The sequence below is a fragment of the Maylandia zebra genome, linkage group LG14 (assembly GCF_041146795.1).
Source record: "Maylandia zebra isolate NMK-2024a linkage group LG14, Mzebra_GT3a, whole genome shotgun sequence".
Classification (NCBI taxonomy): Eukaryota; Metazoa; Chordata; class Actinopteri; order Cichliformes; family Cichlidae; genus Maylandia; species Maylandia zebra.
In genome coordinates, this window is record NC_135180.1 from 38,337,326 (window position 1) to 38,364,782 (window position 27,457).

The following is a 27,457-nucleotide window of genomic DNA, read 5'->3' on the forward strand; positions in this document are numbered from 1 at the left end:
TTCAAACAGGCTTAACAGCCAATTAGGACCAAACAGAAAAGTGTAAATATGCATTTTCTGAGTTATCAAATGAAAACATAAAAATTCAGTCATATTTCAGTTTGCACTGCTGCAGCTTTACTGCACTGCTTCCTCCGGTACTCGGACTTAAGCTCAGCAGAGCTCGCTTGCTTCGTACCGATTCTGAAATGTTTCGAAGGCTAGTTCACGTCACTAGTCACTAATGCAATTAACTGCAGGCTGCTGCCCACGACTGTATGAATATGAACATTTAAAAACAGCAAGTCTTTATTTTTTTGGAGGATTCACAGGTCGCCTGGGAGCTGAGCGTGAATCGCAGCAACATTACTGCTCTGCTACAGTGTGTTAATAATTTAAAATGAAACATAATTAGGATAAAGTTATTGACTTGTTTTAAGAGAACTTGTTGAAATATTTTTTAACAACATAACAAACGTACTTGGATCAAGTAAAACTTCAGCCATGAACATGACGTTACGGCAAGCTGTTAATAAGATAATGGTCTGTAACAGGAATCCTTCCTCTTACCCATAAAATCATCAGATTTACAAACATGCAGGTTGTGTGAGTACTCTGTAATATTCATAGCATGGCTGCAGTTTCTTCTTGATTGTGTCTTGGGGGGTTTACAGTTGGACATGGTGGTGTTTTTGCATGACACAATCATAAAGTCAAATAAAAACAAACTGGAGTCTTCAGATTCTCCATTTTATCCAACCAAAATCCAAAGATACTCCGGTTACCAGCGAGGAAAACAGCACCTTTACATTAAAGAACCATAGAAGAAGAAATAATCTGCTTTTAGACCAGTTCTTGATTCAATCTGTGTCAATGAACTTATCTAATTGGCACCAGTCTCCCGTGTCCGGTTGTTGTTAAAGAACTTGAAAGCTCCCCATAAGCTGCACCTTCCTTGACCAAAACAAAGATGGCTGCCAGAAACAGAAACCGCTTCCTCGTTTGCATAAGAACCGATTTACTCTGTCTAATAATTTCCCAGATTTCTGTTATTTTTTAAACTAGACTTTGAGCTTGTCGTGGTGCGATTCGCCTCCGCCAGCTTCAGCCACGCACTTGTTGTTGTTGTGGATTAAAAGCCGGGTGTGTTCCTGCAGCAGATTGCCCTCGGAGAGAACGGAAAGGCCTTTTAGTGTAAAGGTATTAAGTCCAGGTCTAATCCTGAGCGAGGAAAGCAGCCAATTTAAACTGGATTCAGCCCATGGGACCACACAGTCTCTCTGCTGCTGTCTGAGAGTTGCCTCCATTTATGTCTTTATCTCCCCTTTGTTTTTGAATATTTGACTGTAAGGATATGTGTGGTGACGTCCTGTCTGTAAATTCAACAGCAAGAATGAAAAGCAACAGGAAAACCTGCAGGGCTTTCTCCTGTGAATACCAGAGGAGCACACTGTTGGTTTTGGTCTTTCAAAATTTAGTGCTATACAACGCAGTTAAACAAGAACAATGTTTAGGATTTCCTAGCGTACTGTGCCAGGACAAAAAGCAGAAGTTTGTATTTACAAAGACAGCGCAGCTACAAGACTGTAAGAGCTGAGAATTCAGAGCTTTCTGCAGCTGACCCTATTGGATGTGTGTTTCTGGGACTTCCTTTCTCAAGCTGCGAAATATCAGGGGAAGAATATTTAAATCCAGTGTGCAGACTGATTTAAATACTTATTTGTTGATTTTGAAGTGAACTAACAGTACCTGGATTTAGACAACGGCACAATTTCTTTAAATCCCCCATAAAATCACAACTATTTGGGCTTTTTGTGATACTTTGCCCCGTTTAGTAAATCTGGCCCCTAATGTCTGCAAAGGAATAGAAACAAGCATTGTCACCCAATTCAATCTGTTTTCACCTCAAAAAATGCATTCTGGGTAAACTTTAAAGGGTCACACCACCATGCAGGACAGTTGGCTGCTCATCTTCTAGCCTTGCATCCACCTGTGTCAGGAAAATGAAAAAGTTCTCAGGGTGTTGCATTTACAGAAGAAGAAGCTTGGCCAATGAGTTAACCGTTTGAACCTAAATATCAATTTTTAGTGCCATCCATCCATGTAATGCACCGCTGGCTGGGCCCTTGTTCATTTGTACTTTCATAGGTGGTCCTTTAAAAAAAACCAAACAGCTGCAGTTCTTCAACAATCCTCCCAAAAATGCAAGACTTCCTGCCCTTTCTTTCCCTGAATAACCAGGAACAAACGCTCTCATCTGAACCAGCACACACAAATCTTTCTTTCTTTTTTGATGAAGGAGTTGAGAATAACGGGACCCTCACTGCGCTGCACATGAAAGCCTTTTCAGAGCACCCCTCCTGCTCCTGATGCAGAACTACGACAGCACGGATAATTAGGGAATTGTATTTTGAAAATATAGGTCTGCATGGTAATGAGGGCACAATGCTGAATCAAAAACCCTTTAATTCAGCTCAATCTGCCAAAGAGCTGCAAAAAGGAGAGTAGCTACAAGGCAGATAAAGAGAGAGAGGGGGGAAAACACATTACTACTGTGGATTAAAAACAGATCACACGTACAGTGTTAAGTCTCCACAGGGCCGTGACATCTGCAGAAATGCAATAACAACACAGCAACCCATTCAACCACTACAAGAGCAGAGAAAGACAAGACACCGCTGTCCTCCTGATTCATCCTTCAGTTTAAAAGAGCCCACAAAAGAGGGTAAATATCCCCCGAATGCTGACATGTTAAACAGTTTGCCCTGAAACTCAAGGTTGTTGGATTTGATAGCAACGCCTCTCAGTGAGAAATAATCAAATCCAGGAAGGCAGGGCCAGTTTTGCACAGCAGAGCCAACGTTTTACCAAAGAAAATGAAGATATGAGAGAATATGTTTAGTGTCCTTTGTCCCGCAGCAGATGAGTCCCTGAGCCTGGTTCAGTCAGAGGTGTATCCCGTTAAAAGGGAGTTTTTCTGTCCCGCTGTCGCCTTGCTCAATGGAAGCCCCTTTTTTATTGTTGGGGCTTTCTCTGCATTATCGCAGGTTCTTTACCTTACAGTGTAAAGCACCGTGAGGTGACTGCTGCTGTGATTTGGTGCTATGTAAATAAAACTGAACTGAAACGTCTATGAAGCACACTGGCTCTTAAAAAGCTACACTAGTGCTGTTTTGCACATGTGTAACCACACGTATACAGATGGACGATTTGGTTTGTGACACGGGGTTTGTTTTAACCCAGACCACCATCTTTTTTAAAGCCTCCGGTGAACCTGAAGTAGAAAGGACAGACTTATTCTTATACCCCACCACCGGCCTTACAGCCACTGAGCGCAGACCTTATTGCCGTTAAAATTAAAACCATGAAACAAGCTCTCTGATCTAAAATGCTACCCTGATGCACGGTGGGGCCGCGGGACCACCGTCACCTTCACCCTGTCTGCCGAAGGTAAAACAGTTCAACTCCAGGCAGGTGTCTGGCTCTGACACTAACCTTCATCTCTGACCACAGAGTGCAGAGGGTCAAGAGACAGGACGATTTCGCTGAGCCATAAAGTTTCAAATGACACGGCACATGCTTTAAGCATGTTAGATCCATCTGCAGGAGCAGCAGAGACCACACACAGTGTCCTCACACGGGTTTGCCTGTGAAGGACTTCCCTCACACATCTTCAGTGTTGACATAAAAACTTGTTTAAATGGATTTGCAGCAGAACCAGCAGTTTCTGCTGGTTTAATCAAAATCAAGTCTAACAAACACAATTGATCCAAAATGTATCCGAAAATCATCTGACATGTGACTCTTGCTCAGCTTTCTTGAACATTTGTGCAGCAGGTTCATTCCAACAAACTCTCACAGCAGTTCATGAAGGTCCATTAAAGCCTTTAATGTGACGGTAAATAAGGATTACTTTGAACTTTAGCACTTCAGCTGTGTTAAGGTTACCAAGGACTTTCAATTGATACCACAGGTGCAACTACTAGAAGGCTGAAGGGTAGCATTTTGAAGATTTGGAGGCAGCCTCTAGTGGTCATTAGAGAAACTGCACTTCAGTGTTGGCTTTTTCGGGCCTGCAGGTTGGTTAAAAGTTGGTGAGAAGGGGCTCATCTTCAAAGCGGACAACACTAAAATGCCTTTTGTTTAATCGTGTTTCACCATCTTTAAAAACCTCGATGGATCATTTTCGCTTTGCCAGAAACTTTCAGAGGACACGAACGTGAAGTCCTCTGTGGCAGCTGTGACCCTGGTAGCAGCAGAAAAGGCCACAGTGGAGTCAAACTAATGTCACCAGTGTCCAGACTCAGACCCATGGCACAGAAATCTGTGTCGTGCTGCGTTTACGTTTTGCAGTGATTCGACACTAGAGGTTAAAAAGCTGCAACTTGTAGTCATTCTGTGTTTAAATCAGTTCCAGATGGAGTTCTGTTGAGAAAGGCGAAGAACTCGATGAAGAAAAGCGGACATAATGACTTTTTGTTGTATGTTAGCTGTCGGGACATACTGATACATCAGCTCAACCACTCTATCGTCTGGACTGGCAGGTATGTAGATATGAATGGAACCGCCCATCAGAAAAAAAGTTATCCTAAAGGGGGGAGGGACTAGAACAACTTCTGTCAGACAGAAGATGAATTGGGTGGTTGCACTTAGACCGAGTACAAGACACACAAGGATTATTTTGAACAGTGAATAATGCAAAGCTGCTCTGATACAGTCCATGAATAAAAATATGGAATTGAATAACTGAATACCAGTAAAGCTAACTGAATAATTACCTTTACTGTTATGCACCCACTAAAAGAAAAATGCAGTTTTTGGAGACGGCACAGACATTAGAGTCTGAACTCACTAAAATCTTCTGACAGCCAGTAAAACCTAAAAGGGGGAAGTCTCTGTCACACCATCTTAAGAAGGATGGAGACAGCAGTCCTAATCCAGACTAATTTGGGCTGATGCCAAGCAAGGAGTAAGGACAGTATTTAAGATTAATTTATATCTCCGGGGCACTGCTGTAACTTTGGACTCTGCTGTTTCACTTGCAGCTTGATTAACAGCACGGTTTACATTTTAACTGAAGAACTACAGTGACGGTTTCTGTTTGAGAAAGTTATTCATTAATTTAGCCAAGTGGAGGAAGTCTCAGAGGCCAAACTGTCCATGCACAGTGAAGTCAGAGTTTAAGGTCTGTTTTTACTTCCTGGTTCTCTTACAAGCTGAAATCAGGAGTTTTATTTTATCTGCACCACACCCGGAGAGTATGAACACACAATCTGGGAGACAAAAAAGAAACAGAGCTGTCGGCTCATTGTTTGTATTGATCTGTTAGAGCTGTGTGAGGTTCTCCTTGTAGACATATGTGTGTAGGTCCATGCAGGTCACGATGGGCTAATATGCTTGACTCAAGACAAACTGGACAAACTTATGTCCTCTGCAAAAGTTTCATCTGAACGGCATCTTCAGCTTTAGAAGCTGATGAAGTCCTTCACAGGAGAGCTGAAAGGCCGACTCAAACACTCTGCATGGACCCTCTTGGAATTTGGACCCGGTGTTTTCCGTCTTTGCTGTTAATCATTTGTCAATATTTTAAACACAACAAAGGTGAAACCTTTTCTGACCATATCACACCAGTACTCACATATGCAAAATTCAGATTTGATGCCTTCCTCTTTGCCTGCATCACCTCACACTCTGACACAGTCTAATTAACAATCTTCCTGTGTCTGGTTCAGATTCAGCCCTCCTATGAATAGAAAGGGTGTTTGGTGTCCAAGTTAGGGATGCACCAATCCAATTTTTTTCCAGGTCCAATACTGATACCTTTGCTTCTGGTATCTGCTCATGCTGGGTTCTGTAATAATGGTGTCAAATTAAAAAGCTGTAACCCCGACTGTCAAGCAGAGACTAGGAACAAAAATATTTTAATGTTATTCAACAAATTTGATAGTTTGATTTCAACTTTGAGAGTCATTAGGAAACTGCTGTTATTGACTTTCCTCCTCTGACTCGGAGTTTATCTTCCTTTACTGCTCCTCACAGACACGTTGTGGAGCTGATCCGAGGTGACGAAATCAAATAATGTCAATTGAACCAACTTTTTAAGACAGGATCGGACTGATATCCCATTCAAATGTCCAATCAAAGCATTAATATTCCACTTTAGTGGACTTACTTCCTTTCTATTCTTTAGGCAGTGGATCATCTGCACCTTATTTGTGGTTCAGAGCATGTGTGTTACCCTCCCATAATTCCCACCATCCACCAGTGAACCAACAGACCAAACTTCCCTCTGACAGAAGTGATTTAAACAATGTTTTCTATACATATATCATTATCTTTAAAATGCATTATAATGAATATGTCATAAAATCTTGAGGCACACCTGGAAGTGCTTGCTCATAGGGGGTCATATGATTGTTGGGTTTTTCTCTGTATGTGTTATTGTAGGGTCTACCTCACAATGTAAAGTGCCTTGAGGCGACTGTTGTTGTGATTTGGTGCCGTGTAAATTAAACCGAACTGAATTGAATTAAATAGGAAAACAGCTTTTCACCATGTTACAAACACACATTTAATGTAGAATCCTGTGAAAAGTGTTGACGATATTTCACATATGAAATACGTGACTGATAATAAGTCGGTATATTTCCTGACTTCATTTAAATGGATACCTGGATCTGAAGCTGCTGTCTGCTCGTCCTAATAAAACATATCATTCACTAGTTGGGAAGAAGGAATTTTCCTCTATCTGGTCAGATATTTGTTGACAGTCTGAGAAGAATAAAGGTTTTTCTTTATAGAAGTCAAAATGAAATCCAGGCTGTACAGATGTGACGTTCTCTCAGAAGTCAGCCTTTTATTTTACGTTCAAATTCGAAGCTGCAGAAAAGACCAAAACGACAGCATCTTCTGTTTGAAGCTTGGCGTGAAGGAAGCGTGGGCGACTGGAAGCACAGATGCATCGTGGACAATGAAAAACATCCACTGTAATTCCAACTGTGAAACTACTTCCCACATTATCTGAACAATAGGCAAGTTTCTCCAACCATCAGCCCTGCTTCTCTTCTTTAACGACAGAATGATTTATATTCAAGGTTCAACACAGGAATCCAAACTTAATATGTAATTTTTGCAAACCTATAACATTTCCAGTTAACACTTATTAACTTCCAATTAAGTTCTCTTCCAAAGAGACCAGTTGCTCATTAAGTGAATATACGAGAACTCACGTGTGAGCATTAACCAAATTCCCCAAACAATGCTTGGAAGTCCTAATAGAGTAGCTTTGCATGATTCACAACTCAAAATAATCCTTCTCAGTTCTGAGGGAACTCAGTTCATTCTATTTAAAACAAGCTGTTTTAGCTCCTCCTCCTTTAAGCCGATTGTCTTCTGATTGGCTGTGCCTCACAAAAATCACAGAGAAAAGCATATTCGGTCTATTTAATGATTTAATAGTCACAGTGGAAGATTTTCTTTTCTTTGCTCAGTGTTATTTCAGCACAACTCATGAAATTAATCTTTGATACACTTACAGATAAATTTAATCTGGGTAGATTTATGTTTTTCCTCAGACTGTATCCTCTTTGGGGATTTTAATCAATTTCTTTCAATCCACTTTTTACTCACCATGCATTCTTAAAACCCATTCATTAGGCACCCATAATTAATAACTCACATATTTTTTTAAACTTTGAATCCTGGGAGAAAAATCTGTCATATTTTCCTTTCATTGGCTGCCCCTCGTAAGCAAGTCTATACTGCAGGTGGGCGTGGCTTCTCTGCGTGAATGACCATATTGAGGAAATCTGCTGTCTGTGACATCTAAGAGTAAAACACTGAGCACTGGGAGCAGAGAGAAGTCTGACCTTCGGTTTCAGGGATTACGTGTACATACTCTGACCTCAGTATTCAAAACTTTGCCCATGAAGTAAGGAAAAGTAGGATAAGTCGACTTTAACAGAGAGTCCATGTTACTGCAGGCCCTCCAACAGCTCATCCACCTCCTTCACACTACAGGCATTTCTCACCAAAAGCTCAGTTTAAAGGGACATTCTGTGTTTTCTCGTCCCTGTCCATAGTGGCATCATTATAAGAGCCTATTATGGCGTTCCAGAGGCCGACTCACAGACTAAATGCCTTGTTTCTGTCCGCCATGGGAGATTTCTATAGAGCCTGAACTCCCTCCTTCAACAGAGAGGCCCCTTCATCGTCCTGCCCTCCTCCTCCTCCTTGCTCTCTTCTCCCTCTGACACAGACGAGCCTTTATCTGCCCATCATGTGCTCGCTCTCGTTCTCTTTTTTTCTCCGGCCTGACCCTGTTTTCCGCAGGCATGCTGGGTAGGATTTGGGGGGAGACACACACACACACACACTCTCAGAGTAATGTGGGGGGGAAAGGCTGATTTGGAAATCCAGCTAAATATTTTATCCATGGCAGCGCTATCTGTCTGCGTAGCTTAATACCGATTTGATGTTATCTCTTAAGTCTTTCCAGCAGAGGTTTTCTTTTTTTCCGCCACATTTTATTTTCTGGTCAAATAATCTCTTCATATCAGCCATTCAGCATCAACACACAAACAGCCACCTCGACGAGCCAAAACCTGCTGCGGAGGTGCAGGTTGCTGTTGTTTTTAGTTATTCCCAGTTTGTTCTGGAACATCTCAAAACTTCCCCAAATCACTTGTTTTGTTGGATGAACAGTCTCAACAACCACAAATATTCAAAGAAACAAGGGGGTGATTATTAAAAGAAAGTTTGAGAGTTTCTGGTTAATTCTGCACCTTTTCTAATGTTATCTCTTCAAAAGATTTTAACTCTTCTTAAAATGTTAAATTCTCAGAGGAATGTGAACAAAATGCAGCAGAGCATTCCTTAAAGACATCGTGTTTGGACTTTAGTTAAATTAAGTTAAATATTTCCTTACTCATATATTCTTCAGCTTTGAAAATCCAGTTTATTTATAGCCCAAATCCAGACACCTGAGTGTCTGTGTCATCCAGTATGTGCCAATATAAAACCCTTATGACTGGGGTGCTTTAGAAATGGCGCTGTCACATCCACATCCATTCACTTCAGTGTTTTTAACTCTTTAACTTATCTGCAGCACACGCTGGAATCTGCAGCTCAGACGACAGTGAGTCGAGCTGCGTCTTCACCTTAAGTTGCTAACCAGCCCGTTCTCGTTCTGGGGAGTTAAGGTGACAGGGCGGTCATTCCAAACTCATCATTTTTCATCAAAGGGACAGATCTGAATCAAACAGCAACCTTTTTGACTGAAAAATGAAGCTAATGCAGGTCCTCTAATGTTTATGTCCAATTCTTATATGCAGCCTACAACATTACAATCTAACCCAGTACTGTTTCCTCCACCTGACCAGGCAGTTTTTAGAGCCAAAACTTCCTCACCACTACTACAGCTTTCCAGTGTGCACCTTGCAGGTCTCCCTGCATCCAACGCTGCTGTGTCAGCTGGCACCTTTGCTAAGCCACAGGTGATGTCTGACGAAAGCTGTCATCATGTCACACTTTCAGGGGGAGTATGTGATGTGCCAACTAGCTCGCAATCACAATGCTAATACCAAAAAATGAGCAATGCATAAGCTAATATATCAATCAATCAGCATCCGACCCAGAAACGCAGCGCTGGTCAGACACTTCACATCCTAAACTCTGTTCCTGACCTACCAGAGCGATGCTGCAGATACATCGCTGCAGACATGCAGAGCATTACATAAATCAAACATACTGAAAAAGAATACGCTGTAAGGTGAGAAGTTTAAAAAATGAGCATGACTAAGCTAATCAGAAATCAGGGTTTAGCCGTATCCCAATGATTTCCCATCGATGCTAAACAGGTGACCTTTTAATGGTAAAGATGAGCGTATACGGAGAAACTCGTGGATCCATCGTAGTCTTGCATGACAGTAAAGCGAAGACTTTGCACATGTTGTGCATTTCACTGAATTTAAAACAACCACATGATCCACGCGTGACCAGAGGAAACAATCCCCTCCTCTGCGCTCGCCGCGTTCGGCATCTATAGATGCATTTTCCTCGCTGATTGTTCGCGGTTAGCTGCGATACGTGATGCTGAACACAGCGTCCTGGGTTCCCACAAAACTTCTGTCATTTATATTTCACTCACTGATTGATCATTATCACCCTCAACTATTTTGTCTCCTTTAATCTTCCTCTAAATGAGACCTCCTTCACCACTTCTCATTCCTCCCTTCCTTCCATTTATTACCCTTCTCTTATTTCTTCACTCCTTTCCTCACTGTCTCTTTGGCTCCTAATATCCTTCTGCTCCATCTTTCATTGTTAACATCTTCCTGTTTCCTTTTGTGCCTTCTTTCTCCTTCTTAACCTCATTTCTTCTCCTCATTCTTACCCTTTTCTTCTTTTTCTGTCTCTTTAATTTGCCGTGCCATCCTCTGCATCGCTCTCTCCTTTCCTTTATGCATGTTCCTCCACGTATAAGCCATCATCCATCCTTTTGCTCCTCGTCATTGCTTCCTGCCCATTTCTCTTCTTACTTTCGCCATTTTAACCCCAACAATAATTTGTCATTTTTGTCTATCGTTCATCTTCGTCGTCCCGTCTTCTCGTCTCCTGCGTTCGTTCATTTATCTCCCATTCATCATTCAGCCCATTAACCTTTGCTTATCAGCTAATTAGTCTTCTTTCTGACACAAGCTGGGACTGCGTGTGTGCTGAAGGTGACCATATCGTCTTGGTACTGAGTCAAAACTTGAAATATGTTTTTAAACGTTATACTGACTGTGCAACGATGAGCAGCCTAGGGTCAAAGGTCAAACTAAACGTTCGACATGTTATACACAGATTTTTGTAAGAAAAATCAGAACTGGGTGTGACATCACAACTGGACCAATAGCTGACATCTCTCTCTCTCTATTAGTGATTATTATTTATCCCCCTTTCCTGCAGACAAACAGAGAAATCTTAATCATAAATATTTACTAAATGCCATTAATTTGGTGAAAAACTGATGTAACGCAACTGACATCGGCTCTGACTTCAGTAAATGCCGTTTTATTCTGTGCCGATGTCAGTGGACAAGGCCAATACCGATCAAAACACGGGGCTCTAGTCCAGATTTCCATCTTCTGTGCGTCAATGAATCAGTGTTTACTATGAATTCTGCCCCAGCATCGATGTTTAAAACAACCAAAGCTAATGGCGACATTTTTCCTCCCTTTGATCGTTATGTAAAAACTGCAGCCTTTTAGCTTTTTCAGATCTTTAAACATTTATCTCATGAAAAATTTATGTGATAAATGTCAGATTCTGACATCAGTTTTATTCTTTAACCATATCAGCAAACATACAAATATTCTGCAGATTTATTCATACTGGTATGTACAACAGTTTCCTCCCATCGGCAAAAGCAAACTAAACCTGTTTGTAAAATGTAAACACTGTGAGTTTGGGTTGGATGCTGATATTTTGACTTTGACTGTTGAGTTCTGATTATTTTTAATGTTTATTTTGGTTTTCTAGTTTTTCCACTTCTACTTCTTTCTTTATGTAATGTGAAAATATTATAAAGCCACAAAATCCAGGCAACATCAGGTAAATATCAGGCGCTAAAATCAATAAATCTATAGATGTTGGACGGATATACTGACGCATTTGTGTGAGGAAGATTAATCTATTTAACTGAAACTAAACTAAAGGTGAACAAAATAAAACTAAACAATGTGTCATAAGAAGAGTATCATTTAAATTAAATAAGAAATATAAAGAAAAATATAACAGAAACAGGAGAAACTATGTGAGAATTCAGTTTATGACTAATATTCAGACTAAAGTAACTACTACATTTTTTTCCCTGATAAATACCAATATATATTCTAATAATCTATTAAAAACTAAACTAAAACTGAATGTACTTAATAAACTTATGGAAGCTAAATTTAGTACAAAATACATAAAAAATACTGCCCTGTGTCACAACACACTTCACTTTGATCACAACTCCAAAAACACTCACACTGAAAGTTTCCTCTGACTTGTTTCAACCCCTCCACCACCCCAGCATCCACCTGTAGCCTCCAGGCAGACGTTTACTCATCATGCACCAATGTTTACATCCATCATTAAAAAACAGCAAGCCCGGAGTCTAAACACCAAACTCTAAATTTAATCTGCTGCTGTGACAAATCAGTCATTTCAGACATGAGCCGTCTGAACGAGGAGACGCTTGGCTCTCCTAGCGCCATTTAGCAAGGAGCAGTGCACCAGACCACCTGATGGCACCCCAAAATACATAAAAATGGGTGTAACAATAGGCAACAGTGTTATATCACATAAAAATACTGTTGTAGCACAGCTGTATGCTTTAATTTCTTCTTTTTTAGCATCTTTCAGTCAGAGGGAGCTGAAAGGATTTGGAGTGCTGTCTCAGGGTTGGTTTGATTTTAGAACCTGAAGGAGCGTTTGGACCTGTAAATGTATGACGTCAGACTTTCCAAGCAGATAAAACAACCCTACATGTGCGTTAGACCACAACTATCTATATTTTATCCTGTGTGAATGTGAAATTTGAGTTAAAATAAGGTGACCTCTCATTCTTCACTTTTCCTTCCTTTTTTCCTTTCTCCTAGCTCTGTGTCCTTCTTCCCTTTCTAGTTTAACTTGAACCCTAACCGTCCTCCCACATTTTTATTTCCCCTCTTTTCCTCCGTTTATTTCCACCATGTTCTGCTAGAAGCTGCATGAGAGAGAGAGGAGTGCACGAGCTCTCCTCCTCCTTCTTATTTTATTTATTTATTCTTTATCCGTCAAAGCTCCTGCAGCGTGTGCGCGCAGTGGAAAATGGAACATAAGTCTAATGAGAAGGAGGCAGAGGGAAGGAGGGAGGGAGGCGCGCACACGAGGCCCGAGGAGGACGACGAGGGGAGGAAGCCAGCCAGCCAGCCAGCCGCGCGCATGCTCGAGACAGCAGGTGCCCGAGCCCCCGATGAAGAGGGGGAAAAAACTAATTTGCATTGCTAATGAGCTCCTCTCTGAGCCTCCTCCCCCCTCCATTTTGGGGGGCAAAAAAAGCTTCTAATATGGCGACATGTTTTTAAATCGTGTGCCCCTTCGTCTTTCCTCCCAAACACACCAAAGGAGGGGAAAACGCTTAAAATCCTACCACCATGTTGCAGTTTTAAAGGATAATTCTGTAAGTTATGTAGTAAAAAAATCCAAATCAGAGCTGAAACACTGCAGAAATATGAACAAAGCGATAAAAACATGATGATGCAGAAGGTCAGCAGACTTCAGTGTTTACTACACCTGCTGCAGACACACTTCACATCGATGCAGGAAGGACAGAAAAATATCAGCGCAAACATTCGCATTCAGCTCCAACTCGACACAGTTCAATGTGTCTTTATGAAAAGCTTTATACAGGGAACAATGGACGGCACATGGGCCCCCAAAACAACCGCTAAATGATCGATTAATCACCACCTGGTAGTTTAATCATAATCAAGATAAGCAGCAAATGAGTGAGGGGTTCATGGCTTTACGATCAACAACAACAGAGAGAGGGGGGCTCGCAGAGAATCCATCACTGAGCAAAACAAGTGAAGCGCCAGATTCCCAACAAGCACGTCGTTGTCTATTGTTGGAAGAAGAAAAGAGTGGCATACTTCTCACTTTTAACCCCCAGCCTCGACACATCAGGGCCAACAGGACGGGAAACAGCCGATAGTGACACTACATACACGAGTTTTCCCGCTTTCCTCGCGCTGACCTCGTTTACGTTTCTCACGTGCACGCTGGGCTCTGATTGTGATGTGATTCTGTCTGTCGCCATGTGCGCACCATTTTTTTTTTTTAAACACGCACTTCATCGAAAATGGCTTAAAGACCCTCACGCGCCCTCTCCCCTCCCCGCCCCCTTTCCAGTCTCTTTTCTTCCTGCGCGCGCATTCAGACTGAGATTCTGTGTTTATTGCGCTCGCTGCTGCCCGGGCGCGTAAACAACCTCACGCGCCTCGACGGGTTGTTTTTTAAATTATTATTATTTGTTCTAATTCACTGATTTTATTTTTGTGGTAGGATAGTCTCCAGACTGCACGCGCTCAAAACAGAAACACACACAGGCGCGCGCGCGCGCAAGTAGGTGATGACAGATACACATGTCAGAGCCACAGGGACCGACCTAACCGTCCGTCCCGGAGAGCAACAAACGCCCCTTGGAGCCGCGTGGAAGCACGGAGAGACATTAACAGCTCCGTGTGACATCAAAGTATCAACCGCAAGCCCCGCGCGAGTATCATCACCTATCACACACAGCTCCTGTGAGGCTCCATAACGTCACAAAAACACGGCAACCATCCTGTGTTCCACCCCCCCCCCCCCCCCCCCCCCAACTCAATTAAAGAAAAAAAAAATCTATGGAAATAAATATATATAAACGTGTCTCTTTGCAAACAGACGCAATTGGATCAAAGGCTTTTTGGGCACTAGCGCGCGCGACGTCGCCAAACAACAGCCCCCGCTCATTGTCCCCCTCCGCAACCGTCACCGCCGACAAAAACAAGCCCTCGCACGAGGACCCCAGATCAGCACACCCTCACTGCCCCGCACGCCACCACCACCTCCTCCACCACTACTACTACCAGGTTAATATGACCGTTAAAGGCTAATTACCCGCCGGCTAATCGCCATTAAACACACTCCTGCGACCTGTAGCCTCCAACTGCAGCCGAAATAAAAGCCTCCGCTCATTAAGAGGTGAGCAGGAAAACATGAATAAGACGCCAGAGATGTGCCACTCGGCAGAGTGATGGTCAGAGTGGAGAAATGCAGAAATAAAAGAGGCAAACAAACCTCCTTTCGTGTGCGTAAATCCGTTTCCAGGCGCGTGGACAGAAAGGTAATACGCTTGTTGTGTTGGACGGGAAAAGACGCTGCCGGGGCTAAATCCTACCAGCCATCCTCTCTCTCTCTCTCTCTCTCTCTCTGTTGCTCGCTCGCGCGTCTGCCTGCGTCGTCGCTCTCTCTCTCTCTCGCTCAGCCAATTGTGTGAGATGAAATTGGCGCGAGGGGTTGAGCAGCGGGACGTTGGCAGGTTCTTCTCTCTCTCTCTCTCTCTCTCTCTCTCACACACACACACACACACACACACACGCACCGTTCACCTCTCAACGTTATTTGGTTGCCCCTAGCAACCACCCCTTCTGCGCCCCTTGTCCAGGAGCCCCATCATCTCCACCCTCACCACCATCACTTCACCCGACTCCACCTCCTTAGACTGCCCAAAAAAAATGTTTCTGAGAAAATGTGAAAATGATTTTTCTCTCCATCCCTCGTGCGAGGGATGCGCGTGCAAACTTTGAATTAAAAGAGAGAGAGATGAGTGAGAGACAAAGGGAGCAGATGGAGTGAGATAGTCAGCGGCGCTCCTCTGTGCGCCAGCAGCTTACAACTCTCCCTGTGGTGGCTGCTCCATTCACGCTTCACGCATTGTTTTCCATCTGTGTGTGTGTGTGTGTGTGTGTGTGTGTGTGTGTGTGTGTGTGTGTGTGTGTGTGTGTGTGTGTGTGTGTGTGTGTGTAGGCCGGAGAACAATGGGGGCAAAGCATCAATGCAAGAAAAGAAGAAAAAGAGAGAAGGGTGCAGGGCGAGGTGGCCCCTTCCTCCTAAATTTGAAATATGCACAAAAAGCTCAGATCTTCTCTGGATTTCCTCCTTTTGTGTCCACACTGCATCTTCACTGTGTGTACATTATGGCTGCAGTTTTTCTTTCAGCACAACTGGAAACCTGCAGAACTGCAGTTGCTCTGAGGTCCACTTTAAGGGGAAATGATAGCTCAGTGGAGGCAGCTCATTGGTAGCTCGCTGGAAGCTACGGACTGCAGAGAGGATCTGCTGTCATAAGGGGGCAGTGTCAAAAATATTTGGCTGTACTATGATAATAACAGTCTCACAGCAGTTTGTAAAATATTCACAAGTGTTAATTTACTAATCCAAGGCAGTTCAGTTTTATTTAGATAGCGGTTAATCGCATCTACAGTAAACAGCAGTAAAGGTAGAAAACTGAAAAATGACCCCCATGAGCAAAAACTTGGCGACAGTGGGAAGGAAAAACTCCCCTTTACCAGGAAGAATCCTCAGCAGTTGGGGTTTAGGGGAGCAAGACAGGACAAAAGATTCACATTTCTGTTTCTGGGCACGAAATTTCTAGTTTTTAATGTACCTGAACAGACTTGGCACAACCACAGTCTAATAATCTTCATCCTTTAACTGCGCTCTGCTTCTGAAGAAGCTGTCCTGATGTGACATTTTGGGGGAGTGTCCAGCAGCAACGGATGATACGGTTGGTTTTACAGCATTTCAAGTGTGTTTGTAGAGCAATAAACAGCAACTGCACTTTACTCCTTGTAACTACTGCAGTAGTGTGACACACCAGCTTTATTTTATGTAGGAGAGTCATAAGAAAGCTGCTTCACAGACTTAACTGATAACACAACTCTGAATTTCTGCACAGACCAAACCAAATCACAGTCTCTGCTAAACATTCACTCCATGCCAACTGTTCAATAAGCTGCATTCATTGGATCTTAACAGATATAACTGAATATTGTTGGACATTGCTCTAAACACAGATTTATGTTTATTTGTTTTTTTGCTCTTAGCTCTGGATGATATCACAAAGTGAGACCATCCATAATCTGATCATCTCACAAAGCTCCACCCACCTGTTGTTTAAACTTGTTGTTTATGCGGGACAGCCAATTAAAAAAGCTGTTGGCTTAAAGTGGGAGGGGCTAAAACGGTTTATTTCAGACAGCTGATAAACTGAGGGGCTGCACCAAGGCCCAGTATATTCAAATAAGGATCATTTTGAACTGTGAATCATGCAAAGCAAATCTATTAGCAGGAGCATGAAAATATAGAGCTGGAACTGACTACAACTGATCCCATTTATCCCAACTCAGTGACCCTGCTGTGTGTCAATTAAGATTTTTAATTTCCCTGCATGAATTTTTAGAGTTTCTATTGACCCACCAGAAACGCTCATGCTCATTCTAAAAAGATTTCACATGGGTTGCTTTCCACAGAAGATCATGCAAAGCTACTCTGAAATGAGGAGCTGGAAATGAGAAAAATAAGTCCAGTTTAAAAACAAACGTCTGCTCCACTGCCCAACACTGCAGTGCATTCGTTTGCAGATCATTAAAGAGCAAAGAAGAAATGTAGCTGTTTTATTCTGAAGCCTAAAGCATCTGGGACTGGGTTAATTGTCGCGTGCAGACACAGCGCGGTCCAACGCCGACCCCTTAAAGGATCTTAAAAGAGACACGAAGAAGACGAGAGAGTGAGCGAGCAGAAAAGGGATGTGTCACTCAGCGTGCCGTTGACTCTGCAGTCTGATGCTGATGATGATTTGACATGACAGCCAGCAGCCTCCTTTTCTCCTGCTCCTCCTTTACCTCTGCTCTGCCCTCATCCCCCCTCTGTGCCTCTGAGGAGAGGAGACATGGGGAAGGAGTGGATGGGCAAAGGAGGAGAGCCAAGGAGAGAACAAAGGAGATTCAACAGAGGATCCTAGTGGATGAAATCAAACTTGTTTTTTCATAGTTTAAGAAAAGTCACCAGATGAAGACGTATTATTTGACTGCACATTTCCACATGAATTGTATCCCTCATAAAATCTGATCTAGCCCCGTTTTCTGGGGTGCACATCTGGCCATTTTGATAAGATGTTCTAAAAAATGTTCCAAGTTTTTGGACGTTGGCAGCAATGAGACTTAAAACATGACTGCAGATGTCTCAGCCCACAACAACATCTTCTGACCATAAAAAACGTGACAGTCTTTTTAACGATGCCAAACATGCCATAATGTGAGCAATATAAAGTCCGGCAGAGCAAACAGGACCTCACACTGTAAATGCACACAGTGGACTGCCTTTAACTTTATTTATACTCATATTGAGTCAGTGACTTGTACTTGGTTTTTCAAAGTACAGAATACTCATATTTACCTGCCTTAGTTTAGTCATGTTTATGTGTTTAACTGGTCATTCCAGTGGATGAGAAGTGCTTTCCAGTGTTTTTTGGAGCGAGAGCAGCAACAGGCCACCAGCAACAGTGCTCGTGTTCAGGGTTAATGATTAAATGTTAATTAAAAGTAGTGTTTCTGTAACTGGTGTTATGGGGCATGTGAATGAGGCAAAGTGTGAGATCATAGAGAGTTAGAACATAATTTAAATACTGTGGACTCACAGGCTTAGGTTTATAGAAAACATTTAATCATCTGAATTTCTGAGTTTATTTACTAAAAAAATGTTACATAAGTTAACAGATAGATAGATAGATAGATAGATAGATAGATAGATAGATAGATAGATAGATAGATAGATAGATAGATAGATAGATAGATAGATAGATAGATAGATAGATAGATAGATAGATAGATAGATAGATAGATAGATAGATAGATAGATGGAGATGAAGTGTATCTGATGTGTTCTTAATTATTCAGAAAAAGACTAACAAAGTAAACTTTTTAGTCCATACTGACATGACAACATCACCAAATTCTGAATGTCTCAGCATAAAGCACGATTCATCAGGTAACGTTTTGTATTCATTATATTATATTATCATTATATTAAGTGTATTTAACGTATCCATTTGAAGTCCTACACAGTCAGTCTTTTTTGAGGTAGCAAGTTTGGTAAAAAAAAAAAAGGTAAATGTCCTGTATTTATACAGCGCTTTACTAGTCCCTAAGGACCCCAAAGCGCTTTACATATCCAGTCATCCACCCATTCACACACACATTCACACACTGGTGATGGCAGCTACATTGGCAAGTTTGGTTTACATTTTTAAAGTTTAGCCAACTCATCATGTTAGCTGCCTTTTCCTTTGGCTCATATGTCGGCTAACAAGAAATAAACCTCGCAGTCAAAGTGACACACTGTCTTATTAGTGTGTACCGATGAGAAAGTCATTAGTGTGATGTTGGTTTACCGGTCAAATAGCCTGACAGGAAACAAAAAAGCTAATCTGTGAGGCACACTCTACCACCTAACACCGCTGTGACTGGAACGTTTGCAATATTGTTGTTTTTTGTTGCATCAAATCTGGAGTCCAGAACCTCTACAACAGGTTCAGTATCATCAGCGGTGGCTGGATTTAAGGGGTTAAAATGTGCAGCACATTCTCAGTATCCTGCATCTTCATGAGGGAATATAAACATCTCCTGAACTGATAGAGGCTGGCAGCTTTCTCGTCTGCAGTAATTACACTGCTGTCTCGACATTTAAGTGGTAATGATATATTGATGTTCTACTGCACGCTCTGATATCTCGAAACATTTCAGGAATTAATGTGTCTCCATTTTATTACCAGTGGTTCAGACTGCCTGCAGGGTCACAGCATGCTGAAATCCCCGACTGAACCGAGGAAAAATCATTTTCACCTGACTGCTCCTGCACAGCAGTAACAGGTCCGTCCCTCTCAGAGGACACTTCCTGTCTGTATATTAAAAAAAAGGTTAAAAGGCAAATTAAAATCATTTTCTACCTTTTTAAAGACTGCATAAAATCTCTGCGGACCAATAAAACAAATCTCGGATATTCGAAGGTAAGTCGTGCGAGTTTTAGTGTGTTCTACTCAGCGCGGTGTATTAAAAGCAGAGAGGTAAAACCGTCGAGCTGTAATTCAGAGCCGGAGTGCTGAGTCAGGCTTGTTTCTGTTCCCCATCACCGGCAGACCTTTTTCACTCATCACTCCATATGCTCACCTAATGAGCCTTTGAGACCAGGAGCACTGACACACACATAAATATGCATTGATGCTTTCAGGTAAGCGTGTAATTCCATTCACAGCTGCTCCGTGGGATTCCTCAGAGCAGAGGGATGGGCTCGTTTCGTTTCACGTGTGGAGGTCCTACTTATACGTGTACAGTTTATGGCAGAAATGTCTACCTGGTTTAAAATCTGAGAGTCTGATTCTGTGTGTCGGGCTCACAGATTTTGTGTCTTATGTTTGGGGAAGTAAAACGCAAAGCAAGCAACTGAAATCTGCAGTCGGTCTAACGGCAACCAGACCATAATATTTTATTACAGTGATCTGAACATCCTGTAGGTATCAAAGGCACTGCCCTGCAGTGGTTAGAATTATATCTGTCTAACAAGCCCCTTTTCCATAAGTACCTACTCGGATCGACTCAGCACAGTTGGCCACAGTTTTCCATTAGGTCACAGTTCCTGGTACCAGGTACTTTTTTAGTACCCGCCCAGGATTCCAGGCGATCCAAGCAGGTACTAAAATGTGATGTTGCCAGACTGCATGCCACCGACTGGCTGGTCAGTAGCTTCACTACTCATGAGAGTTTCTCATTCATGAAAATTAAAACGGCCATTTCGAAACCCGGCGAACAAGAAACAACGCCGTTTTCCCCGAGTGTAATGAAAAGCCACAGACCGAGCAGCAGGTATATTCTTGCTTCGACATCCACCTGTTTTGTAGCGTTCGTGTTGCATGATGCTTGGACACATTGCTATGATGACAACCACACATGTTAGGTAGTACCAGATTGTAATGGAAAACCAGTCGATCCAACTCGAGTGTTGTGACTAGGTACTTATGGAAAAGTGGCTACAGACTCCAGTTTGTACATGTAAATGGAGAGTCCTCTTCACACACTGAGGTTAATTATGGAGTTCCACAGGGTTCAGTGCTAGGACCAATTCTGTTTACATTATACATGCTTCCCTTAGGCAGTATGTCTGTGAAGGTTCTCAGTCATCCAGGTCATCGTAGTCAAAGGAGCTTGCAAAGAAAAGCGTCTGGAAGAGCCACCTCCACAGGACAAGACTCAGCAGTCCATCTGCATCTTAAGGATAAAGGACACTCTTTCGAGGATGCCAATGTTCACATTTTGGACAGAGAGGACAGATGGTTTGAAAGAGGAGTGAAAGAAGCCATCTATGTCCACTGTGAGCGACCATCTTTGAACAGAGGCGGGGGTTTACGACACCAACTCTCTGCCATCTATAATCCAGTTTTGAGATCCTTCCCAGACGCCTTAACGCCCACTCACATCCTGGACCATCTGACCTCAGGAATTCGCATGATAAGGTGGGGCCAGGTTTCACAATGAACACACCCGAAACTCTGGCTGATTGGGACCCACACCCAGTTTCCCACCTTGGCTCAGGCGATTAGAGGATCATCAGGGGGTCCTTTTGTCCCTCTGTGGGGGGAAACTCCCACTAGGTTTATATCTGGGACTCTCCACCATTTGACCTTAGAACTGAAGAAGCTTCTCGGATGAGAGGTGAAACGTCTTCAAGCAACTTAAAGAAGTCCAGACGCTTTTCTTTGCAAGCTCCTTTGACTTCCCTTAGGCAGCATCATTAGAAGACATAGCATACATTTACACTGCTATGCCGATGACACCCAGCTCTATCTGTCCATGAAGCCAGATAACACACACCAATGAGTTAAACTGCAGGAATGTCTTAAAGACATAAAGACCTGGATGGCCGCTAACTTTCTGCTTCTTAATTCAGATCAAACTGAGGTTATTGTACTCGGCCCTGAAAAGCCTAGAAATATGGTATCTAAGCAGATTCTTACTCTGGATGGCATTACCTTGGCCTCCAGTAACGCTGTGAGGAACCTTGGAGTCATTTTTGACCAGGACATGTCCTTCAACGCACATATTAAACAAATATGTAAGACTGCGTTCTTCCATTTGTGCAACATCTCTAAAATTAGAAATATCCTGTCTCAGAGTGACGCTGAAAAACTAGTTCATGCATTTATTACTTCCAGGCTGGACGACTGTAATTCATTATTATCAGGATGTCCTAAAAACTCCCTGAAAAGCCTTCAGCTGATCCAAAATGCTGCAGCAAGAGTCCTGACAGGGACTAGAAAGAGAGAGCAGATTTCTCCTGTTTTGGCTTCCTGTTAAATCAAGAATCAAATTTAAAATCCCTCTCATAACATCTTGAATAATCAGGGCCATTTTTATCTGAAAGTCCTCATAGATCACCCAACAGAGCACTGCTCTCAGACTGCAGGTTTACTTGTGGTTCCTGGGGTCTTTAAAAGTACAGTTGGAGGCAGAGCCTTAAGCTTGTCTTTACCTTACAATACAAAGCACATTGAGGCAACTGTTGTTGTGATTTGGCACTATATAAATAAAATTAAATTGAATTTAATTAATTTCTCATGTGAGCCACAACAAAATCTACATGTTAAGAGCTGGTTGTGTCACATAACCTTCAAAGTAAAACTAATCACTAATCACCTTTTTTGTATAACCTTTTATCGTATCTTCCTTTGGCTATAACGTACCATTTTTCATTTTCTGTCTGTCTGGTTACATTTAGACACTAAAATTACAAAAACATCGCTTCATAATTAAAATATGCATTAAAAGCAAACTCTGAGTACAAAGGCTAAGATGGCTTCTGGTCTGAAAAATGCAGCCAAGCTAGAAGCACCGTTAACATCCTTTCTCAGTAATGGTCAGCAGGGGACGACTTCTTTGGTTTCAAAAAGTGCGTTTGTGTCTTTTCATCGCTGATTTTTAATTGTGAGGAACAACAATAATCTAAAAGTGTCAGCACTAAAAGATAAGTTGGGTGGAAGAATTCACAATCGCATGAATTCAAGCTCTCACCTGGACCACTTCTTTTTACTTATTTGAATTTTTAATTGCTCTTGTTTTTGACTTTGCCTTTTGTTCTACTGTGGTTTTAAGTTTAAGTATTAAAACTAGTAAACTAAAACTACTCTTAAGAGTTTTAATAGGGGGTGACTCCTCTGCTTGTTTAAAAAAATGTATAGGAGCCTGTAAAAAATATTACCCAACAACTCATCTGATTTATTCCATTAGCAAACACTTCCTTCATGGGTATGTGTATATTTTAAAGCCCTATTAAATACAACATGATGTTTTTGTTTTCAGTTATGGTCTCCATTAGTGTTTAAATAGACAAAAAAAACAGGGAATCCTTTACTGTGTAAAGTACATTATGTCTATGATCACAACAAGCTCACTGGTGCGCAGGTAAGGTTCTTACAATTATAGTAGCGGCAGGAAGATTTCAAGTGTATGTCAAAGCAAAAGAAAAAAAATAGAATTAGATTATTTCTTAAATAATGACTTTAAATAATCAACATTTTTGGGTGGTTTCATGCTTTGGCTCCCAAGAAGCCAAATCAATCGATAAAGGGGTTCGGTAAGAAAAGTAAATAAGGTGAGAGCTAAATTGGAACTTGCTGGAGGAGACACACAGTCTGGCACTCCACTGTGTTTGAGAAAATGACTTCAGGGCGAAGAAAGTCCCCGAGGTGTTTATGTATTTGTAATGAAGTTGGTTTGTTGAGGTTTGGGCTTGTATTATTGTGGGCTGGAAGGAGAACAACTTACAAACGAAGATTAAAACTGTGGTGAATATTTGCAATGATGAATGACATTTATGGAGCCTCATGTGGACATTAGAGGAACTGCGGTTTTTCCAAAAGTTGATTCTGTTCATCTGGACGTAGCGTTTTGTGAGAGAAACGTTTCGTCACTCATCCAGGTGACGTCTTCAGTCTCAGCTGACTGCAGGTTTCAACCTTATAAACAGTACATTTGCATAATGACTGAAACCAGTTTTTGGTTTTTGGCTGAAAGGCTGATGCTTTTGGTCCTTTTCATGTCATCCTCAAGCAGTTGTCTGATTTTGGTGTTGTAACAGATGATTTTAGGAAAAAGTGTCTTGTTATCCTAATAATTCAGCTTCCCTTTGGTCAAGCCTGAAGCCTCTGGATGATGTTTGATGTGTCTGGATTGGTTGGCACACCGTAACTGAAAGTCTCCCTAATTGAAGCTACATTCTTTAGGATGTTCCCCTCTAGAGGAGAATAGACTTTCCCACTTTGACCTTGTGATTGTGAGGGGACCATCCCACTTTGGCCCACATTATCCTTCTTTTGGTCTTCCACTGTAGACTAATGAGTGTGTGTTGAGGGCTAATTAGGGCTGCACAGCTGTAAGTGGCTGTAATTGTACACACACTCATACACAGCTTTAGGGTAAAGTTGACAAACATGCCAACATGGTTTCATCTTTAATTCCATCTCAAGTCTCTCTCTCTCTCTTTTACTTGCCCTCATCCCCCCCTCTACACACACCTCCACATTCATCCCCCCTTTCATGAACTTCATCTCGCTTCCCCTCACTCACCACCTCCTGACTCCATTCTTTGATTTCTTCATCACCACATACCATCTCTCTCTATCTATCTATCTATCTATCTATCTATCTATCTATCTATCTATCTATCTATCTATCTATCTATCTATCTATCTATCTATCTATCTATCTATCTATCTATCTATCTATCTATCTATCTATCTATCTATCTCAATAAAGAGAGGGGGGTGAACACACACCCGTAGCAAACACACAATCCAATGTCGTCTGGATGTCACCAGACAGAGAGGTGTCTGGAGAGAGCCTCCTGCCTCTGGTGACAGCAGTCTGTGTCTGTATGTGTGCAAACAGTGATGCCAATGGAGGGGAAAAAAACACAAACAGAGGATGGAGCACGACAGGCGAATAACAACAGACAGACGGCAAGACAGAGGAAGAAGAAATGAGATGCAGAATGTGCCAGACAGTGGCATAAAACGAGAGAGAGGGAGAGAGGGAGGCATCGATAAAGTGAGAAAGATGGGTAATGAAAGAGGGAGAGAGTTTGCCTGAGGACAGAGCGACCAGCTTTGGCATGCTCGGGTAAAGCCGACACTGCCGGGTAATAAATAACAGTCATTGGGATGTCAGGAAAGAAATGGATACAGCAGAGAGACAGACAGACAGACACAGAGACAGACAGGCTTGATAAACGGTGTTAGGGACGGTCAGTGGTCCTAGGGATGGCAAACTGTTAGGAAAAGTAATTGGATAAGCCCCTCCCACCACACTGTTCTGGCGTAGAGCTTTTTTATGTTTACAAGCTGAGATGACACGTCATGTGGGTGGAGCTGAACTGGTGGCAAAAAGCAACAGTTATGCAGTATCTTGCAAACCTTCAAATCTTTTGATGGATATAATTCTGCACTTTGGCGTGATTTCAGTGACATTTGGTTTCAAGATTTGTTCACTGATGTTTATCTAAAAGATTTAAGGTGCACTGACACGCCACGTCCCAAACTAAAAGAGGGGGCACGAAGCAAGGTGAACCTAGGATTGGGTCAGAGAGGGCGAAATGCATAAAATCTTTGCCAGTTCAATGATGTGGATCATCAAGAGTGAGATTTCCATTCCAGAACCACCCGCCCGGGTTCACTGGTGGCCAGCAGGGTGGAAACTGTGCTGCTGATGACCAAAGACAAAGGAAGAGGAGAAGAGGAAGGTGTGTTAGGAGGCAACGAGAGAGAAGGAACACCAGAGTGTGGAAGTGAGAGGAGGAACTTTAAACACTGGGACTAAGAGGAAGACCACAGAGACCTCATGAGAAAGTCTGGTTCTTGTTGCATTAATAGATACCAGCTATTGGGTAGCTTTAGGTAATAACTACTTAGTTAAGTTTAGGCAGATAAACTATTTGCTTGACCAGTGAGAGCAGGAAGCAGGTAGAAGAGAGGTTACATGGTGGTGACTGATCGTCCTGGAAGGCTGGCTTTCCAGCCTCTAATCTCACACCGTTGAGAGACAAGAGGGTTGACCCTTTCTGGATTTTCTATGCGTGGACTACTATTTCAGATTTCCATAACAGGAACCAACAAAAGGGGAGGAAGCTGAACTGAAGATCTTTACCCTGAGTGATGGACAGGACTAGAGATGAGGACACCAGAGGAACAGCTCAGGCTGAGCGGTGTGGAGACAAAGTTAGAAGGACAAGGCTGAGATGGTTTGGACAGAGGAGGGAGAGGGGCTGCCAGGCAGGAGGAAAAGAGGAAGACCTCAAAGTGAAGGAGGACACGGAAAGGGTCGATGTGACCAAAGAGGATAGGGTGAAATGGAGGAGCATGATCCGCTGTAGTGAACCCTAAAGGGAGCAGCCGAAACAAGAAGAAGAAGCTTTAGACAATAAAAACTTCCCTGTCAGGTTAATCAATCAAAACTAAGTTCAGCGATAGACAGAGATCACAATTTAGGTGAAAATATAACAGAAACTTTTTCAGACCTTTGTATTTTCTGGCTTGGTGTGGTGATGCGTCCTAAGAAAAAGTAACGGAAACATTGTTACACTTAATTTGTGTTTGTGGAGATGAGCAAACAGGTTTTCAGCTGTGAGACCGAGCTGTCGGTGAGAGCGTACATTATAAACCTATGGCCTCTTCACGCTCGGCTACATGTCTGTGCACTCATCAGTGAGCTCATGTATACGTCGAGGGTTGGGGTGTGTGTGTGTCATCAAGCTCTTTGTGCTACCCGTCAAATTAATTTCCCGCTCGCTTATCATGCTCGCTTATTTTCAGATATGCGGTGCGCACGTGCAGCAGGATGCAGCTGTTGCGGACCAATACGGATGCAGTTTAGATTTCCAGTCAGCAGCAAGCTGGTCTCTGACTGGTTGAAACGTGCAGGCTGTAAGTGTAGGAGTTTAGCCGAGATTAACTTCAATATCTAATCAATGTTGACTGGTAGCATAACAGTGAGAAGAAGAGGGAAGCAGGAAGGGGGAAGAGGTGGAGGACATGGGAAAGGGAGTAGAAGAGAAGGGGGTACGAAGGAAGAAAATGAGGAGGAGCTGGTCTCCTTTCAGTGGCTGTGCGTTGATGCATGTCAGCGTCCTCCGCCCCCAAATATCCCACAACCCCCCCATTCACATGAATTAAAGGCTGTGTGTGTGTGTCATTGTCACCCTGAGCGGTCCAAGCCATCGGCTGGAACTAAAGACCGCCACAAAATAAAAGTATGACTCATCACACACACACGCTCACACAGAGGTGAGGTAATGGCAGCAAAATGAAATGAATGAGAGGCTGGGGGCTGGAACAGCAGATGGAGAGGGCTTTGTGAACTTGTGATATTAGTAAAACCGTGAAAAATAAAACCATTTTTCTCAAGGCTTCATTAACTGTGTGTGAAATTGTGTGCACAAATGTGTAGGTGCTAAATGTAAAGTGTGAGTGTTTTTGCTGATAGTGCAGTAAACCAGTTTTTGAACTGTTAGCTCCACACAACGTGCACTATAGAGTTATCACTTAAGACTTACCGCATCTCACGGCACAACATGGAATAAGTTTAGTCGGTCTGTGTTTTGATCGCACTCAATGATCCAGGTAAGGAAAGTCTCAAAAAGTTGATTCAAAACTGGCACCACTGAGTAACCTTCAGCTGTGAGGTCAGTTTCATGATCATTAACATGCAAACTGTAGTGAAGACTCATCAATGACCATGACTGCATTCACAGAGAGCTGGGGAATTGCTGCAACCGTCCGCTCTTTAAGTCTGATGTCATTAGCCGTTTTCCGTTCCAAACTCCG

At 42.5% G+C, this 27,457-nt stretch overlaps 1 protein-coding gene across 1 annotated transcript in view; it reads right to left on the reverse strand.

Moving 5' to 3' along the window:
* Positions 1 to 15,000, reverse strand: part of si:ch211-137a8.4 (uncharacterized) — a 38,230-nt gene extending 23,230 nt beyond the window's left edge. Inside the window, exon 1 of the mRNA XM_004565037.6 lies at positions 14,830 to 15,000. The gene's annotated coding sequence lies outside the window, so the exon portion shown is untranslated. The remainder of the gene's footprint in view (positions 1 to 14,829) is intronic.
* Positions 15,001 to 27,457: the final 12,457 nt, after the last annotated feature.